Below are 15,408 nucleotides of genomic sequence, written 5' to 3'. Positions count from 1 at the left end.
CTGGTGGACAGTGCGCGGCTCAGCCAGCAGCAGGAGGGGACGACCTACTCGCTGGTGCTGAGGGATGTGGCCCAGCACGATGCCGGGGTCTACACCTGCCTGGCCCAGAACGCTGGTGGCCAGGTGCTGTGCAAGGCGGAGCTGCTGGTGCACGGAGGTGAATGAGGGAACCCTTCCCAGGCCCCCGCCCGGCTTCCTGTGGGCGTGGGGTCCTGGGGGCTCCCACAGGCTTGGGCACAGGGAACTGCCCCGCAGACACTACAGAGTTGGGGGACAGTGAGATGGGGTGGTGATCGTTGTCCACACTGGCCACTGACTGCTCCCTGGCTATAGGGGCCAGCGACCTGGGCTCGGAGAAGCAAAGCTATCGGAGAAAACTGCACTCTTTCTACGAAGTCAAGGAAGAGATTGGGAGGTACCTCCCCCAGCCCCAGGAGCCCCACCCCCATCCCCGCCCAGTCCCCCAAACCTGGCCTCCTGGAGTCCCTCACTCAGGATCCCCAGCCCCAGCCCCTGAAACCCTGCCCTCTGGAGCCCTGGTCCCCCAGAAATCCTTGCCTCCTGAGGACCCCACTTATCAGAGGCCACCCCTCAGTCCTCTCTGGACCACCTGGGAACCCTGTCCAGCCCCCAGCCCAGCCCCTACTCTCCCAGAATCCTCACCTCTCAGGAATCTGCCCGCCTATCAACTGCAACCCCGCCCATGGGAGCTCCCATCTCCTGGAAGGCCCCCCCATCCCATCCTCGCCTTCCCCCGCCCCCACTTCATCCTCAGGAGGCCCGTACCCTGGGAACCCTACCTCTAGGGAGCCCTTGCCTCCCCAGTACCCGCTTCCCCCAGCCCCTGCCCTCCAGGAACCCCACCTCCCTCCTTGGAGCCGTCTTGGGAGTCAGCGTGGGCTCCCCTCTTCCTAGAGGCGTGTTCGGCTTCGTGAAGAGGGTGCAGCACAAGGGCAACCAGATGTCCTGTGCGGCCAAGTTCATCCCCCTGCGGAGCAGGACGCGCACCCAGGCCTACCGGGAGCGAGACGTGCTCGCAGAGCTCAGCCACCCGCTGGTCACCAGGCTGCTGGACCAGTTTGAGACCCGCAAAACTCTCATCCTTGTCCTGGAGCTGTATCCAGCCCCCAGCCCCAAGAGCACGAGGAGGGAGCACGCCTCGGGAGAGCAGGGGTCCCCCGGGCACTGCGGGCCTGTGATCCAGCGTCCTCGGTCCTGCTTTCCTAGTGGGGGCAGCCAGCTGGGCCTCCCACATCCCTGTGATGACGCCGAGTGACTAACCAGCCCAGACATGGCCCTGTCCTCATAGCTCGCTGCCCCTGGGTCAGGAATTGGGGCAGGGCTGTGTCCAGAGGGTCCAAGACAGGTCTGGGCCGGGCCCCTCCCTGCTCCATGGCCTCTCTCAGCAGGAGGCCAGACTGCTTGAATGGCAGCCCTGAGCCCCAAGTGCTGGGGTTCCTACTTTGTCCACTCAGGCTCCAGGGAGGGCCATACCCCTTCCCTGCCCGCTCTGGGTCTCACCCCCCCACTTGTTGAGAGTCTCTGGGTGTCACGTGCTCACCGCCCCCCCCCCATCTCCCCCAGTCAGCGACCCCTGCCCCTGCAGGGGGTGTGGGCTCTGTGCAGAGTAGAGGATGTCTCCACTCCAACTCTGCTGCTGGCTACTGGCCTCAGCTCCTCTCCTCAGCCCGGAGGACCCACCTCCCCAGCATGGACCCCCACTTCCACCCCAAGATAAGACTTGCCGTGGGGAGTGGAGTCGGGTGGGTTCCAGGCCCCAGAGCTTTCCTTGACCTGAGCCCCAGGTGCTCATCAGAGGAACTACTGGACCGCCTGTTCAAGAAGAGTGTGGTGACAGAAGCTGAGGTGACTGCAGCCGGAGCCGTCTGCCCAGCCAATAGGCTTGCATGTATACCCGCCAGGCCTCCTACTCCCCCGCCCTCCCTCCCTCCCCCCCGACCCCCCGCAGACACAGCCTCCCCTCTTGCACAGTGTGCCCCAGCTCAGAGACCTTTTGGGGTCTCCAGGGCCTCACAAAGTGTCACAGCTCCTCAGTCAACTCTCGAAGACCTCCTGGCCAGGGCTCACCACTTCCCTTTCCCAGCCTGCACCTGGCCAGGATGCCAACCCTTGCCTTCCCCCTGAAACATCAAGCTTCCTGTTTTGCTCAGGTGGCTTCACACATCCAAACCCTCCCCACCTTCAGGGCCCAGAGGAATCCCCGTGCCCAGGCTCATGGGGTCTGGTAGATGTGCGCAGGGCAGGGAGGAAAGCGGAGGGGGAGGGGGAGGGGGAGGCTGACTGTCGCGCCTGAGCAACGGCCTTTGCCACCGTAGGTCAAGGTCTACATCCAGCAGCTGGTGGAGGGGTTGCACTACCTGCACAGCCACGGCGTCCTCCACCTGGACATAAAGGTACTTGCCCCACCCACCCTGTGTCCCAGAGCCCTGGCAGGGGCAGATGGGAGCCAGGGCCTGCAGGCTGGAAAGGCGCAGGCCCCCACTTCCAGTTTTCCTGTCAGGATTTACTCACTTTGGGGGATGGGAAGCTCTCTGCTTTACCAGCAGCCCCTGCAGGTGGGGTGTGGCTCTGATAGGGCAGAGGCTGTCCCCAAATGGAACTGAAACCTGCCCCGGCCCCCACTGGCCTCTTCATCTCATGGGACAGCTCCTCACAGACTCCCTAGTTACCCTCCCCTCGCCCCCTCAGACCTGGCAGCCCCAGGAGTCACCTCCATAGGTTGAGGCCTTACCCACTCATGACTCTATCCAACAGCCCCCCAACATCCTGATGGTGCATCCTGCTCGGGAAGACATTAAAATCTGCGACTTTGGCTTTGCCCAAAAAATCACCTTGGCAGAGCCAAAGTATAGCAAGTACGGGTCCCCCGAGTTTGTGTCCCCGGAGATCATCGAGCAGACCCCTGTGAGCGAGGCCTCTGACATCTGGTGAGCGGGTGGGCCCCCGGGGACAAAGCCACCAGGACAGCCCATCCTCCCATTCCCTGCCTGCCATTCCCCTCACGCCCCTGACCCGGGGGCCCAGGCTGGGCGACTCACAGCTGTGGTTTTGTTCCCACAGGGCTATGGGGGTCATCTCCTACCTCAGGTGAGCAGACCTGTGCCCCATCTCCTCAGAAGAAATCCCAGACCCTACCCGCAGGCCCTCCCCAGATCGGAGACCTGAGACCCAAGGGGCAGCTAGTTTGGAAGCCAGCAGTGGGCCAACTCGGATAAGGGGTTTGCCCAGGGCTTTTCGCCGTACCCCGTCCCAGAGGCGCTCTTCCCAGTGGGGTCGTGAGGCACAGCGCCGAGCTGTTTCCTCAGCGGGTCTGGCTGGTTTGTCCAGGGGCCTCCATAGCAGTTACTGCCCGAGGACGCTGCTGGTGTAGACGGAGCCTGGGTCTCCTCTGCAGGTGGAGCCCTGCTTCCCACCTCAGGCTGAGGCCTGGTGCCCGCCGGGCTAACCCTTGCTCTCTTCCAGGCTGAGCCCAGATCCCCACTGCAGCCCGAGCCTGCATATCTGGGCAAGTCTGAGACACTTGCTGGGACTCTGAGGGAACTAAGAGGCCATCCCAGTCAGGGCTCCGCCAACCCACCCCATGGGACCCAGAGATCCGGGGTCACGTCTGAGGGCCCGACACTCACTGTGCTTTCAGCTTGACCTGCGTGTCCCCATTTGCGGGCGAGAGTGACCGAGCAACCCTCCTGAACGTGCTGGAGGGGCGGGTGTCCTGGGGCAGCCCGGTGGCTGCGCACCTCAGCCCGGATGCTCAGGACTTTATCAAGGCTGCCCTGCAGAGGGCCCCCGAGTGAGTGCGCATGCCCTCCTCTCCTCCCCCATCACGGTTCAGGGACCAGCCGACCCCTGGCCTGACCCCCGGCTTGGTCTCCCCACAGAAGCCGGCCCAGTGCAGCCCAGTGCCTTGCCCACCCCTGGTTCCAGGTGAGTAGGCTGAATATGGCAGGCCTGGCGAACAGGGAGGAAAAATAAGGCCAAGAGGGGTGGGGCCTATCTGGCTCTAGGAACACCAGGGTCTCCCCCAACACACGTGGCTTTCTCACCTGGCCCCCCCAGAAGTCCCTGCCGGCGGAGGAGGCCCACTTCATCAACACCAAGCAACTCAAGTTCCTCTTGGCCCGCAGCCGCTGGCAGGTGAGCCAGGCCGCAGTGGGGAGGGGGGCGGGCGCTGCGGGATGGCTGAGGGGTGGGGCAGGGCGGGGCCTGGAGGCAGGTGGGGGGAGCTAAGGTCCCAGGGCTGGCTGTGCGCAGGGAGGCGGGGGCTGGGCATCCTTCTTTCAGAATCTGTGTTCCCTGGGCTGACAGGACGGGACACAGAGTCCTGGGGTGAAGGGAATGAGGACAAGGGCTTTTAACGCCCCCCATCTCCTGGGTCCCCCCTCTGGGGGCACCGGAGTCGGGAGGCAGTGGGCACTGGCTGACGCCCCTCGTCCCCGCGCCCCCAGCGCTCCCTGATGAGCTACAAGTCCATCCTGGTGATGCGCTCCATCCCGGAGCTGCTCCAGGGCCCGCCCGACAGCCCGTCCCTCGGCGTGGCCCGGCACCTGCGCGGCGACGCCAGCGCCTCTTCCAGCAGCTCCTCGTCCTCCGACAACGAGCTGGCGCCCTTTGCCCGGGCCAAGTCGCTGCCGCCCTCCCCGGTGACGCACTCGCCCCTGGTGCACCCGCGAGGATTCCTGCGGCCATCGGCCAGCCTGCCCGAGGAGGCCGAGGCCTGTCCTCCCCAGGAGGCCGCGCCTCGGCCCGCGTCGCCCGGGGGCGCAGAGCCCGCAGCTGCCCCGGGCTGCGTGCCCCGGCAGAGCGTCATCCGCAGCCTGTTCTACCAGCAGGCCGACCAGACTCCGCAGGCGGGCCAGAGTCCGCAGCGCGGGGCCCAGGCCATGGGCAGGCGGGTGCCTGCGCGGCGGAGGCACCTGCTCAAGGGCGGCTACTTCGCGGGCGCCGTGCCCGGCCTGCGCGAGCCGCTGCTGGAGCACCGCGCGCTGGAGGAGGCGGCCGCCCGAGAGGAGCGGGCTGCTCTGGCGGCCACCGCACCCTCCTTGGAGACTTCCCCGCGGCCGCCCAGCGCCAGCACCGGCGCCCCCGGAGGCCCCTGCCGCAGCCATTCCTTGGGCTCCGACTGTCCCCGGGGGGCCGGCCCCTCCGGAGAGGCCTGCCATGAGGGGCAGGGTCCCTCACCCACCCTCTGGGGCCTCCAGGCTGAAACAGGAGGGGAGAGCGTGCCCAGAGAGGTGGAAGGGCAGAGACCATTTTCATCTCCTGGTGGAGATCCTTGCCTTGCTGAGCAAGAGGGGTCCTCCCAGGACAGCTGTGGGGGGCAGCCAGCTCCTTTTTGTCACCCCCAGAGGGGTCCTGCCACCAGGAAGGGCTCTGATCCCCCTGAGGCTGCTGCACCCCAAGCTCCTGGCTCCTTTCCTCCAGGGCACTGCCTGGAGGCTCTCTTGGCAACGCCGAGCACCTTCCTCTCCCAGGGACTGCAGGCTCCCTCCTCCCCAGCTCAAGCAAGCCGCCAGTCAGGCCCTAAGAGCGGGCTGGAGGCCACCCTGTTCCCTGGGAGGCCCAGTCTGCCCAGCTCTCCAGGGCCAGCCTCCCCATCTGGCCTGGCGCCCGGCTCCTCCCTGGACACGAAGGATCTAGCCCAGGAGACAGAGGGCCTGTGGGAGTCTGAGGCCAGCCCACCTCAGCCTCAGGAGCAGACCTCGCGCAAGTTCTCCCTGGGGCACCATGGAGGTTATGCAGGGCTGGCCGGCTATGGCGCCTTTGCCTTCGGTGGGGATGCGGGAGGCATGCTGGGACAGGGACCCCTGTGGGCCCGGATGACCTGGGCCACCTCTCAGTCCTTGGAGGAACAGGACGAACCAGGGGCCGAGAGCCCGCTCCCCCAGGCCAGCGTGGTGCCCCTGCCCGAGGGCAGCGGGGGCAGGGGATCCCAGGTGTCGCTGGTGCGGATCCAGGACCTGTCAGGGGACATGGAGGCAGCAGACACCATGTCTCTGGATATATCGGAGGTGGAGCCTGCCTACCTCAACCTGTCGCACCTGTACGACATCAAGTACCTGCCCTTTGAGTTCATGCTCTTCAGGAAGATGCCCAGGCCAGAGCTGCCACCATCCCCAGCGTCGGAGACCGGGGAGGAGCTGGCTGAGCTCCCAGAGGCCATGTGGTCCTGGCAGGGCGGGCTGGGCCTGCCTGCCGGCCTGGAGATCAGGGAAGAGCTGGAGGAGAGTGCGGCCCTGTTCAGGGAGGCCGATGGCAGCAGGAAGCGCAAGTGGTCACCCCCCTCCAGTGGCCCCCTGCGCTGCCCTGGGAGGCATGCCCTGCTGGAGGGGCCTGTGGAACTGGGGCTGCGCCAGAGGGTGAGGGCCTCAGTGGCCCATATCTCCAGCCTCCTGAGAGGCAGGCCTCAAGGTGACTCCCCCCTCCCCATCATGGGGGCTTCTGGGCCCGGCCAGGTGTGCCCCCTCTGTACCTTGGGGCACCTTGCACACATGCCCAGGAATCACAGCTCAGGAGTCCATGGGTGGCAGGAAGCCCTCCCTACCCCTTCCTGTTCCTGTTCTGCCCACACGCCATGCACATGGGCTTCTGTTCCCAAGGTCACCTTCTTGGCTTCACCCCCTCCCATGTGCCTCTGAGACCTAGTGCTGGGACCTGGAGCAACTGCAGGGGTTACACCCCCATGGAGAGGATCCTTCCAGGGCCAGTCTTCCTGACCTCTGACCCTCACTGACTCCACCCAACCCCAGATCTCAGCCAGGACTTCCGGGCGCCTGCGCCCCTGAGCTGCTGGCCTTACTTGCCAGAGGTCCTCCCACCCAGAATGGACAGATGCTGACAGGCTAGGGACGGGGTGGACTCCACAGCAGATTTAGTTTGTTTTCCCAAAAACCCCCTAGGACAGTGGTCGGCAAACCGCGGCTCGCGAGCCACATGCGGCTCTTTGGCCCTTGAGTGTGGCTCTTCCACAAAATACCACGGCCTGGGCGAGTCTATTTAGAAGAAGTGGTGTTAGAAGTTTAAGTTTAAAAAATTTGGCTCTCCAAAGAAATTTCAATCGTTGTGCTGTTGATATTTGGCTCTGTTGACTAATGAGTTTGCCGACCACTGCCCTAGGATCTGGGCTTTTCTGCGACATGGGAATCTGGCAGTGGGTGGTAGGTGGCCCCAGAGTCCTCCTCCCATGCTCCTGATGGCAGTGCCAGGCAGCTGGCTGCCCAAAGGGGCCAGCCTCTTGGCATGACCTCCCTTGGTCCTGTCCTGTCCTCCATGCAGGTCCAGAGAAGGAAGGTCCCCCTAGGAAAAAGGCAGGCCTAGCTTCCTTCCGGCTGTCAGGTCTGAAGAGCAGAGACCAAGGTGAGTGTGCTTCCTGGGACTGGGGCCCCCTGCCGCCCAGGAGACCACCGTGCCCAGGCCAGCAGGGGGGCAAGCTAAAACCCATAGTGACTTGAGCCCAGATGGGGGTGCTTGGCTCCCTGGTGGTCGGGACTGAGCACTGCCTGGAGGAGGTGCTAGTGTTGAAGATGAACTGGGTGAGGGTGGGGTTCTCTCTAGTATACCTGCCTCGGGTTTTACGTTCTGGCCTGGGATCACCTCTGACACTTGGTCCACCTCCCTTCTCCAGCGCCGTCCTTCCTAAGGGAGCTTGCAGATGAGACAGTGGTCCTGGGCCAGTCTGTGACTCTTGCCTGCCAAGTGTCGGCCCAGCCAGCTGCCCAGGCCACCTGGAATAAAGGTAAGAGCTATCCTGGTGTCGGGGGGGAGGTGGGCGGGTGGCAGGACAGCAGGGAGCATTCCTTGACTTCATGGCCATCAACTTACAGAGGGAAACTGAGGCCCAGATAGGTGTGGGGCTGGGTGTTTCGAGCTGCCCCCCAGGCTTGCTTTGTCCCAATGCAGACGGGGTCATCCTGGAGAGCAGCAGCCGCCTCCTCATCTCCTCCACACTAAAGAACTTCCACCTTCTGACCATCCTGGTGGTGACCTCTGAGGACCTAGGCGTGTACACATGCAGCGTGCACAATGCCCTGGGCATGGCTGCCACCACAGCTGTCCTCCGGAAGGCCGGTGTGTGGGCCTCGCCAGGCCACCTCAGCGGGGACTGGGAGAGGGGCCCCTCCAGGCTGTCACCTCCTCCCTGAGTTTCCAATGGGGCAGGCAGGCCTAGCTCTTAGACCCCACTGGTCCCTAGAGGGGTCAGGTGCCCTGCTCTACCACTCAGCCAAGCTGAGGCATCTCTTACCAGAACTTGGGGTGGGCAGGGGCCTGCGCGTGAGGGCCACTCCATGGGCTCCTGGCCGTACTCCAGATGAAGGAACCCTGTGTCAGGCAGGCAGACTCCTCCTGAGCCTCCAGCAGGAGAGGCACCGGGTCCCTCTGCCAGGCAGCACTGGAATGGGACCCCGGAATCTATGGGACCAGGGGAGGGTGGGCTCAGGGCCTGACAGTAGGATGCAGGGGCGGGGACAGGGGCTCAGAGCTGCATGGGCTGCCCCTGGAAGCCCACCTCTGACCCCTGACTGTGGGCCCTGCAGAGCGCCCCTCGTCCTCCCCGCGCCCAGACATCGGGGAGGTGTACACTGATGGGGTCTTGCTGGTCTGGAAGCCCGTGGAGTCCTATGGCCCTGTGACCTACATCGTGCAGTGCAGCCTGGAAGGTAGGGCTGTGCCTGTGCCGGCGACTCCTGGGGGGCCCTGTGGCTAGTGGGGAGAGGGGTGCGGGAAGTACCAGCCACTCTGCGCTCCTGGGCAGCCTTCCTCGGGGAGGGGGTCTCTCCACCTGGGACTCTGTGGAAAGCCCCGGAGCTCCCCCTCACCCGCTCTGTGTGGCCAGGTGGCAGCTGGAGCACGCTGGCCTCAGACATCTTTGATTGCTGCTACCTGGCCAGCAAGCTCTCCAGAGGCGGCGTGTATGCCTTCCGGACTGCGTGCGTCAGCAAGGCCGGCATGGGTCCCTACAGCAGCCCCTCGGAGCAGGTCCACCTGGGAGGGCCCAGGCACCTGGGTGAGCCTCTGCAGGACCTGGTGGGTGTCGGGCGGCGGTCCCTTTGGAACTGCCCTGCCACTTCACCAAAATACATAGTCACTGGGCAGGTTGGTTCTGGCCAGTATGCTGCCCCTCCTCCCTCCCCAAATGGTCCAAAGAATGAGAGGCCAAGTGTGGGTTTAAAGGGTGCAGGGAAGGGGTGCGAGGAGACAAGGTTGGGGAGCTGGGGCTAGGGGGCGTCACCGGCTTCTCTTCCCACAGCCTCTGAGGAGAGCTGCCCTGCACCGCCAGCCCAGCCGCTCCCCAGCACGCAGACCTTCGCCTTCCAAACACAGATCCGAAGGTGCGGCAGCTCCCCGGTCCGCTCTCCAGCATCTGCACCCCCTCCTTCCCTGCTGGGCTTCCTCCTGCAGCTCTGAGAGTGGGAAGGGGCTGCAGGAGGGCACGTGGGGGACAGGAGGGGTCCTCAGAAGCCTGGCCTGTGCCTCCTCACCAGGGGCCGCTTCAGCGTGGTGCGGCAGTGCCGGGAGAAGGCCAGCGGCCGGGAGCTGGCCGCCAAGATCATCCCCTACCGCCCGGAGGACAGGACGGCCGTGCTTAGCGAGTACGAGGCCCTCAAGGGCCTGCGCAACCCGCACTTGGCCCAGCTGCAGGCCGCCTACCTCAGCCCCCGGCACCTGGTCCTCATCCTGGAGCTGTGCTCAGGGCCGGAGCTGCTCCCCTGCCTGGCCGAGCGGTGAGGGGCCACCTGGCCTGGATGCAGGGCGGGGGGCGGAGGAGCACAGGGGCTCACTTCCTGGCCGGCCCCCGCCTCCACCGGGAAGGGGCTCAGCGGAAACCCACGAGCTGAGCCCTCCCCATGTGCCCTCCCAGGGCCTCCTATTCGGAATCTGAGGTGAAGGACTACCTGTGGCAGATGCTGAGCGCCACCCAGTACCTGCACGCACAGCGCATCCTGCACCTGGACCTCAGGTCCGAGAACATGATCGTCACGGAGTACAACCTGCTCAAGGTGGTCGACTTGGGCAACGCCCAGAGCCTCGCCCAGGAAAGGGTCCTGCCCTCAGAGAGGTTCAGAGACTACGTGGAGACCATGGGTGCGTGGGGTACGGGGTGGGCCAGGAGCCAGTCCCTCCCGCAGTCCTGCCTCCAGGCCTCACCTGTGCCCCCGCTTTCCCAGCCCCGGAGCTCCTGGAGGGCCAGAGTGCCGTCCCACAGACTGACATCTGGGCCATCGGTGTGACGGCGTTCATAATGTGAGTCGCCGCGTGACCGGGCGCGGGAGGTGGGGGTGGGGGTTGTGGGGACTGGTGTGGGATCCACGAGGATGACCTCAGACCCCCTTGTGACCTGAGTCCCCTACCCCGCTCTCCCGCAGGCTGAGCGCTGAGTATCCAGTGAGCAGCGAGGGCACGCGAGGCATGCAGAAAGGCCTGCGCAAAGGGCTCATCTCGCTGAGTCGCTGCTACGCGGGGCTGTCCGGGGGAGCCGTGGCCTTCCTGCAGAGCACTCTGTGCGCGCACCCCTGGTAAGGGGGCCCTGTCCCCCAACCCCCACCCTGCCGCCCCCAGCTGCCCGTCCTGCCCAACCCCCTGTGCCCTGCACCCGCCAGAGCAGGCTGACCCCCCCCCCCCCCCCACCACCACCACCACCACTCTCCATGCTCCAGGGGCCGGCCGAGCGCATCCAGCTGCCTGCAGTGCCCATGGCTGACTGAGGAGGGCCCAGCCTGCTCCCAGCCCTCCGCCGTGACCTTCCCCACCGCACCTCTGCGCGCCTTTGTGCGAGAGCGTGAGAAGAGGCGGGCGCTGCTGTACAAGAAGCACAACCTGGCCCAAGTGTGCTGAGTGCTCGGTCCTGCCATGTATGGGGGGAGGGGGAAGGGGGGAGGCGGGAGGGATCATACTGCTAGGCCGCACACCTGGCCTGGCCTCCACACGCAGTATATGCACAGACACACCAATAAAAACCAGAACCGCACGAGGCATCATCTATTTCACTGTTTTGTTTTGGGGAAGCGAGTGAGGGCCCTGCACCTCCTGGGGTTTGGGGAACCGTCCATTTAGCAGAACTGCCCTTCCTGATTCATGGATTGAAAGAGCAGCCTCACTAGAGGTAACCAGCTTACAAACAGAGTCTCCCCCCCACCCCCCTGCCCCCCGCATCCAACGCAACCTGGCACATCGGTCCCTCAGCCTCAGCCCACCTGCCAGTCTCTGAGGCATCTCCACGGGAACTCCTGAGCTCCAAGGTGCACAGACTGAACGGTTCCCATGGGAGCTTCCTGGCCTCTGGTCCTCCATCAAGGCCTCCAGGAAAGGCCACTGCAGCCCTTCTTGGTCTGAGGCAGGAGGAGCCTGGTGAGTGACAGCCAGGCCACCCAGAGGGATTTGAGAGGTGGGCTCAGAGCTAGGCAAGGTGTTACGGAAGCTGCTGAAGGAGCCTGAGCCACAGTGGCTTTTCCCCCGCCCAGATCCTGCCAGATGTTCCTGCTGCCCACAAGAGGAATCCTGTTTGGGAAGTGTGTGTGGTCCCGAGGTTGCATGAGCATGTGCCACCTTGTTTGAGCTCCACCAGCTCCAACTCTACTTGCTGTCAGGAATGGTCTCCCCACACCAGTGCTCCTTCAGGGCAGTCCACGGTGCCAGGGCCTGTCGGAGCTCTGTGCTGTGGGGTCCTGTACCCTGGCCATTCCTGTTCAGACGCATAGCGGGCACACCTCCAGTCTCAGCCCTCACGGTGCCCTGTGGCACCTGCGCCTGAGCCCCTCCTTCCTCTCCATCACACGCGCGCCCAGCCCCAGCTCACCACGTCCACAGAAAGCCTGGCTCTGTATGTGGGGACCAGGGGACGCTTACATCCTTGTCTTTGGAGGATGCATTTCTTTGGTGGCCTCGTCTGTGCTGTGTGCTGGGATGACGTGCTCTTGTCTAATCCTGTAGAGATCAAGTTCCGCACGTTGAGCAGAGCTCGGACTCTCACACCGAGAGACACTTGCTGGGGCTCCGCTTTCCTGGGTCTCTGCTGGGTTGGCCTTGCCTCCTCGGAAGCCCAGCTCTCCTGTGCGTGCTGCCTGGGTACCCGGAACCAGCGCTTCTTGTGAAACAGCTTAGTGACTTGCCTAGGACTCGCCCTGGTGACATCCTCACTCACTCCTCCCCTGACTCTCCTCTCCCCTTCCCTCCCCTCCCCTCCCCTCCCCTCCCCTCCTCCCCTTCCCTCCCCTCCCCTCCTCTCCTCTCTTCTCCCCTGACTCTCCCCTCCTCTCCCCTGACTCTCCCCTCCTCTCCCCTGACTCTCCCCTCCCCTGACTTTCCTCTCCCCACCCCTGACTCTCCTCTCCCCTCCCTTCCCCTCCCCTCCCCTCCCCTCCCCTCCCCTGCCTCTCCTCTCCCCTCCCCTCCCCTCCCCTCCCCTCCACCACTTCCCTCCCCTCCCCTCTTCTCCTCTCCTCTCCCCTGACTCTCCCCTCCCCTGACTCTCCTCTCCCCTCCCCTGACTCTCCTCTCCCCTCCCTTTCCCTCCCCTCCCCTCTCCTCTCCTCCCTCTCCTCTCCTCTCCTCTCCCCTCCCCTCCCCTCCCCTCCTCTCCTTTCCTCTCCTCTCCTTCGGGGTGGCCCTCTTCCCGGCTGAACCTTGCCTGATAAATCCACTCAAACCCAAGTTCCCTCTGTTTTAAGTATTTTATTGGCAGGTTGTTTCTAAAGATCAAATAAAATGTACTGCATTTTAAATAGTCACATATTTTATTATACTTTTTCAATTCAGCTTTTATTATGGGATCATTGTGGAATCACATGCAGTTGAAAGAAATAATACAGAGAACCCAGGAATCACTTGCCCAGGTTCCCTAATGGTGATATTTTGCAAACCTCTAGTGCAATCTGACAGCCAGGATAGCAACATCGATACAATAAACCTACAGAACATGCTTATCATCAAGTGGAGCCCTCATACTTACCCCCCCCCCTTTTATTAACAACCACACCCACTTTCTTCTCACCCTTAACATTCCTTAACCCTGGCAACCAACAATTTGTCTTGATTTATAGACTTTTGTCATTTTACACTTGATCTTAGCCAAAGGCCGAGAAGAGCTATACTTTTGTCATTTTAAGTGTTATATAAACAGAGTAACCCTGAGTAACCTTTTGAGCTTGGCTTTTTTTACCCAGCAGAATCCTCTGGCAATTGGTGAATGTGGTTGCATATGTCAATGGGTCATTCCTTTTTACTGGTTTAACACAACTTCTTTAGCCATTCACCCACCGAAGGGCATTTGGGTCACTCCCAGTTTGTGGCTCTTTCAGACGAAGCTGCTCTAAGCATCTGTGTGCAGATGTGCATGTGAGCATAAACCTTCCTTACTCTGGGGAGGGCACGGGTGCTGCCAGTACTGCAATTTCCTTTGCCATCTTTATCTCCTCTCAGCTGAGGGGTCTGCTCACGTCTTTTGACCATTTTATAATTGGATTGTTTACTTGCTGCTGAGTTTTGAGAGATCTGAATATATTCTGGATATTAGTCCTTTCTCATATTAGTATGTAGCTTATAAATACACTGAGTGGCCAGATTATTATGATCTCTGAACGCATAATAATCTGGCCACTCAGTGTATATCCTATATAATAAAAGGCTAATATGCAAATTGTCCCCTCGACCAGTTCGACCAGCAGGCAGGCCGGCCAACCGCCCATGTCCCCTCCCCTGGCCAGGCTGGCTGGACCCTACCCATGCACAAATTCATGCACCAGCCTCTAATATATATATATATATATATATATATATATATATATATATATATATATACTGAGTGGCCAGATTATTGTGCGTTCAGAGATCATAATAATCTGGCCACTCAGTGTATATTCTCCCACTTTGTACCTGTCTTTTTGTCCTCTTAGTCTTTTAAAGAGCAAAATCTTTAATATTTAAAAGCATTTTTAATAGCATATAACTTACCACTTTTAAGTGTAAAGTTCTGTCTTGTTAACTACATGCATATTGCTGTGTAACCATCACCACCAACCATTTCCAGGATTTTTCATCTTGTAAAACTGAAACTCCACACCCATTAAACAACTCGCCATCCCCCCTTAACCCCAGTCCCTGGCAACCACCATTCTGCTTTGTTTCTATGAATTTGACTACTCTAGTCATCTCATATAAGTAGAATCATGCTGTATCTTTTTGTGTGTGTCTGGCTTATTTCATTTAGTATAATGTCTTTCAGGTTCATCCATGTTGTAGCATGTGTAAGAATTTCCTTCTTTTCAGGCTGAATAATATTCCACTGTACGAATAGACCACATTTATTTATCCACCCACCTGTCAATGGACACTTGTCAATGCTTCTCCCTCAAGCAATTATTGTGAACAGTGCGGCAATAAACATGCATGAACAAATATCTCTGAGGTCCTGCTTTAAATTCTTTTGGGTGTAGATCCAAATTTGGGATAGTTTGGTAATACGGTATTTTATGTAACTTTTTGAGAAACTACCACACTGTTTTCCATAGTGGCTGCACCATTTTACATTCCAATGAACAGAGTACTGTTTAAGGGTTTCTATTTCTTCACATCCTTATCAACTTTTTTTTTTTAATGGCAGCTATCCTAATGGGTGTGAGATGCTATCTCATTGTGCTTTTGATTGCATTTCTCTAATGATTAGTGATGTTGAGCATCTTTTCATGTATTTGTTGATCATTGGTTTATATCTTTTGGAGAAATGTATATTCAAGTCCTTTGTACATTTTCTGCTTCGGTTATTTTTGGTGTTGTTGAGTTGTAGGAGTTCTTTATGTATTCTGGACATTAATCTCTTATCAAATATAAAATTTACAATTATTTTTCCCCGTCCATAGGATATCTTCTTTGTTGATTCTGTCCTTTGATGGGAAGATGTTTTAATTTTGATGTCCAATAATTTATTTTTACTTTGGTTGCCTGTAAAGTTTTAAAGTTTTATTAGGGCAAATTAGTCTTTTCCTTTTTAAAAAAAATTGTTGACACTATTGCAGATGTCCCCCATGTTCACCCCTTTGCCCACCTCCACCCAGGCCCCCACCCCTCCCACGGCCTTCACCACTCTCTTGACTATGTCCATGGGCTACGTTATTGGGTGTCACAAAAATGTATACACACACTTTGAATAATTACAAAAGCAGTGTTTATTAAAATACGTTTCATTTTTGAAATTGAGCTATCAGCTGTTAAAATGTTCTTTGGCTACTCATATATTCTTTGGCTATTTTCTTCACCTTCTGTAATCTAGTCCCCCCCCCCCCCCCCCAGCCCCCCTTCCCTCTGACCTCTGTCAGTCTATTCCATGTATCCATGTTTCTGGTTCTATTTTCTTCATCAGTTTTTTTCATGCTAAGAGAGAGGAAGGGGCCATAGCTG

Source organism: Eptesicus fuscus, chromosome 6 (assembly GCF_027574615.1).
Source record: "Eptesicus fuscus isolate TK198812 chromosome 6, DD_ASM_mEF_20220401, whole genome shotgun sequence".
Classification (NCBI taxonomy): domain Eukaryota; kingdom Metazoa; phylum Chordata; class Mammalia; order Chiroptera; family Vespertilionidae; genus Eptesicus; species Eptesicus fuscus.
Note: the sequence above shows the minus strand (reverse complement) of the source record.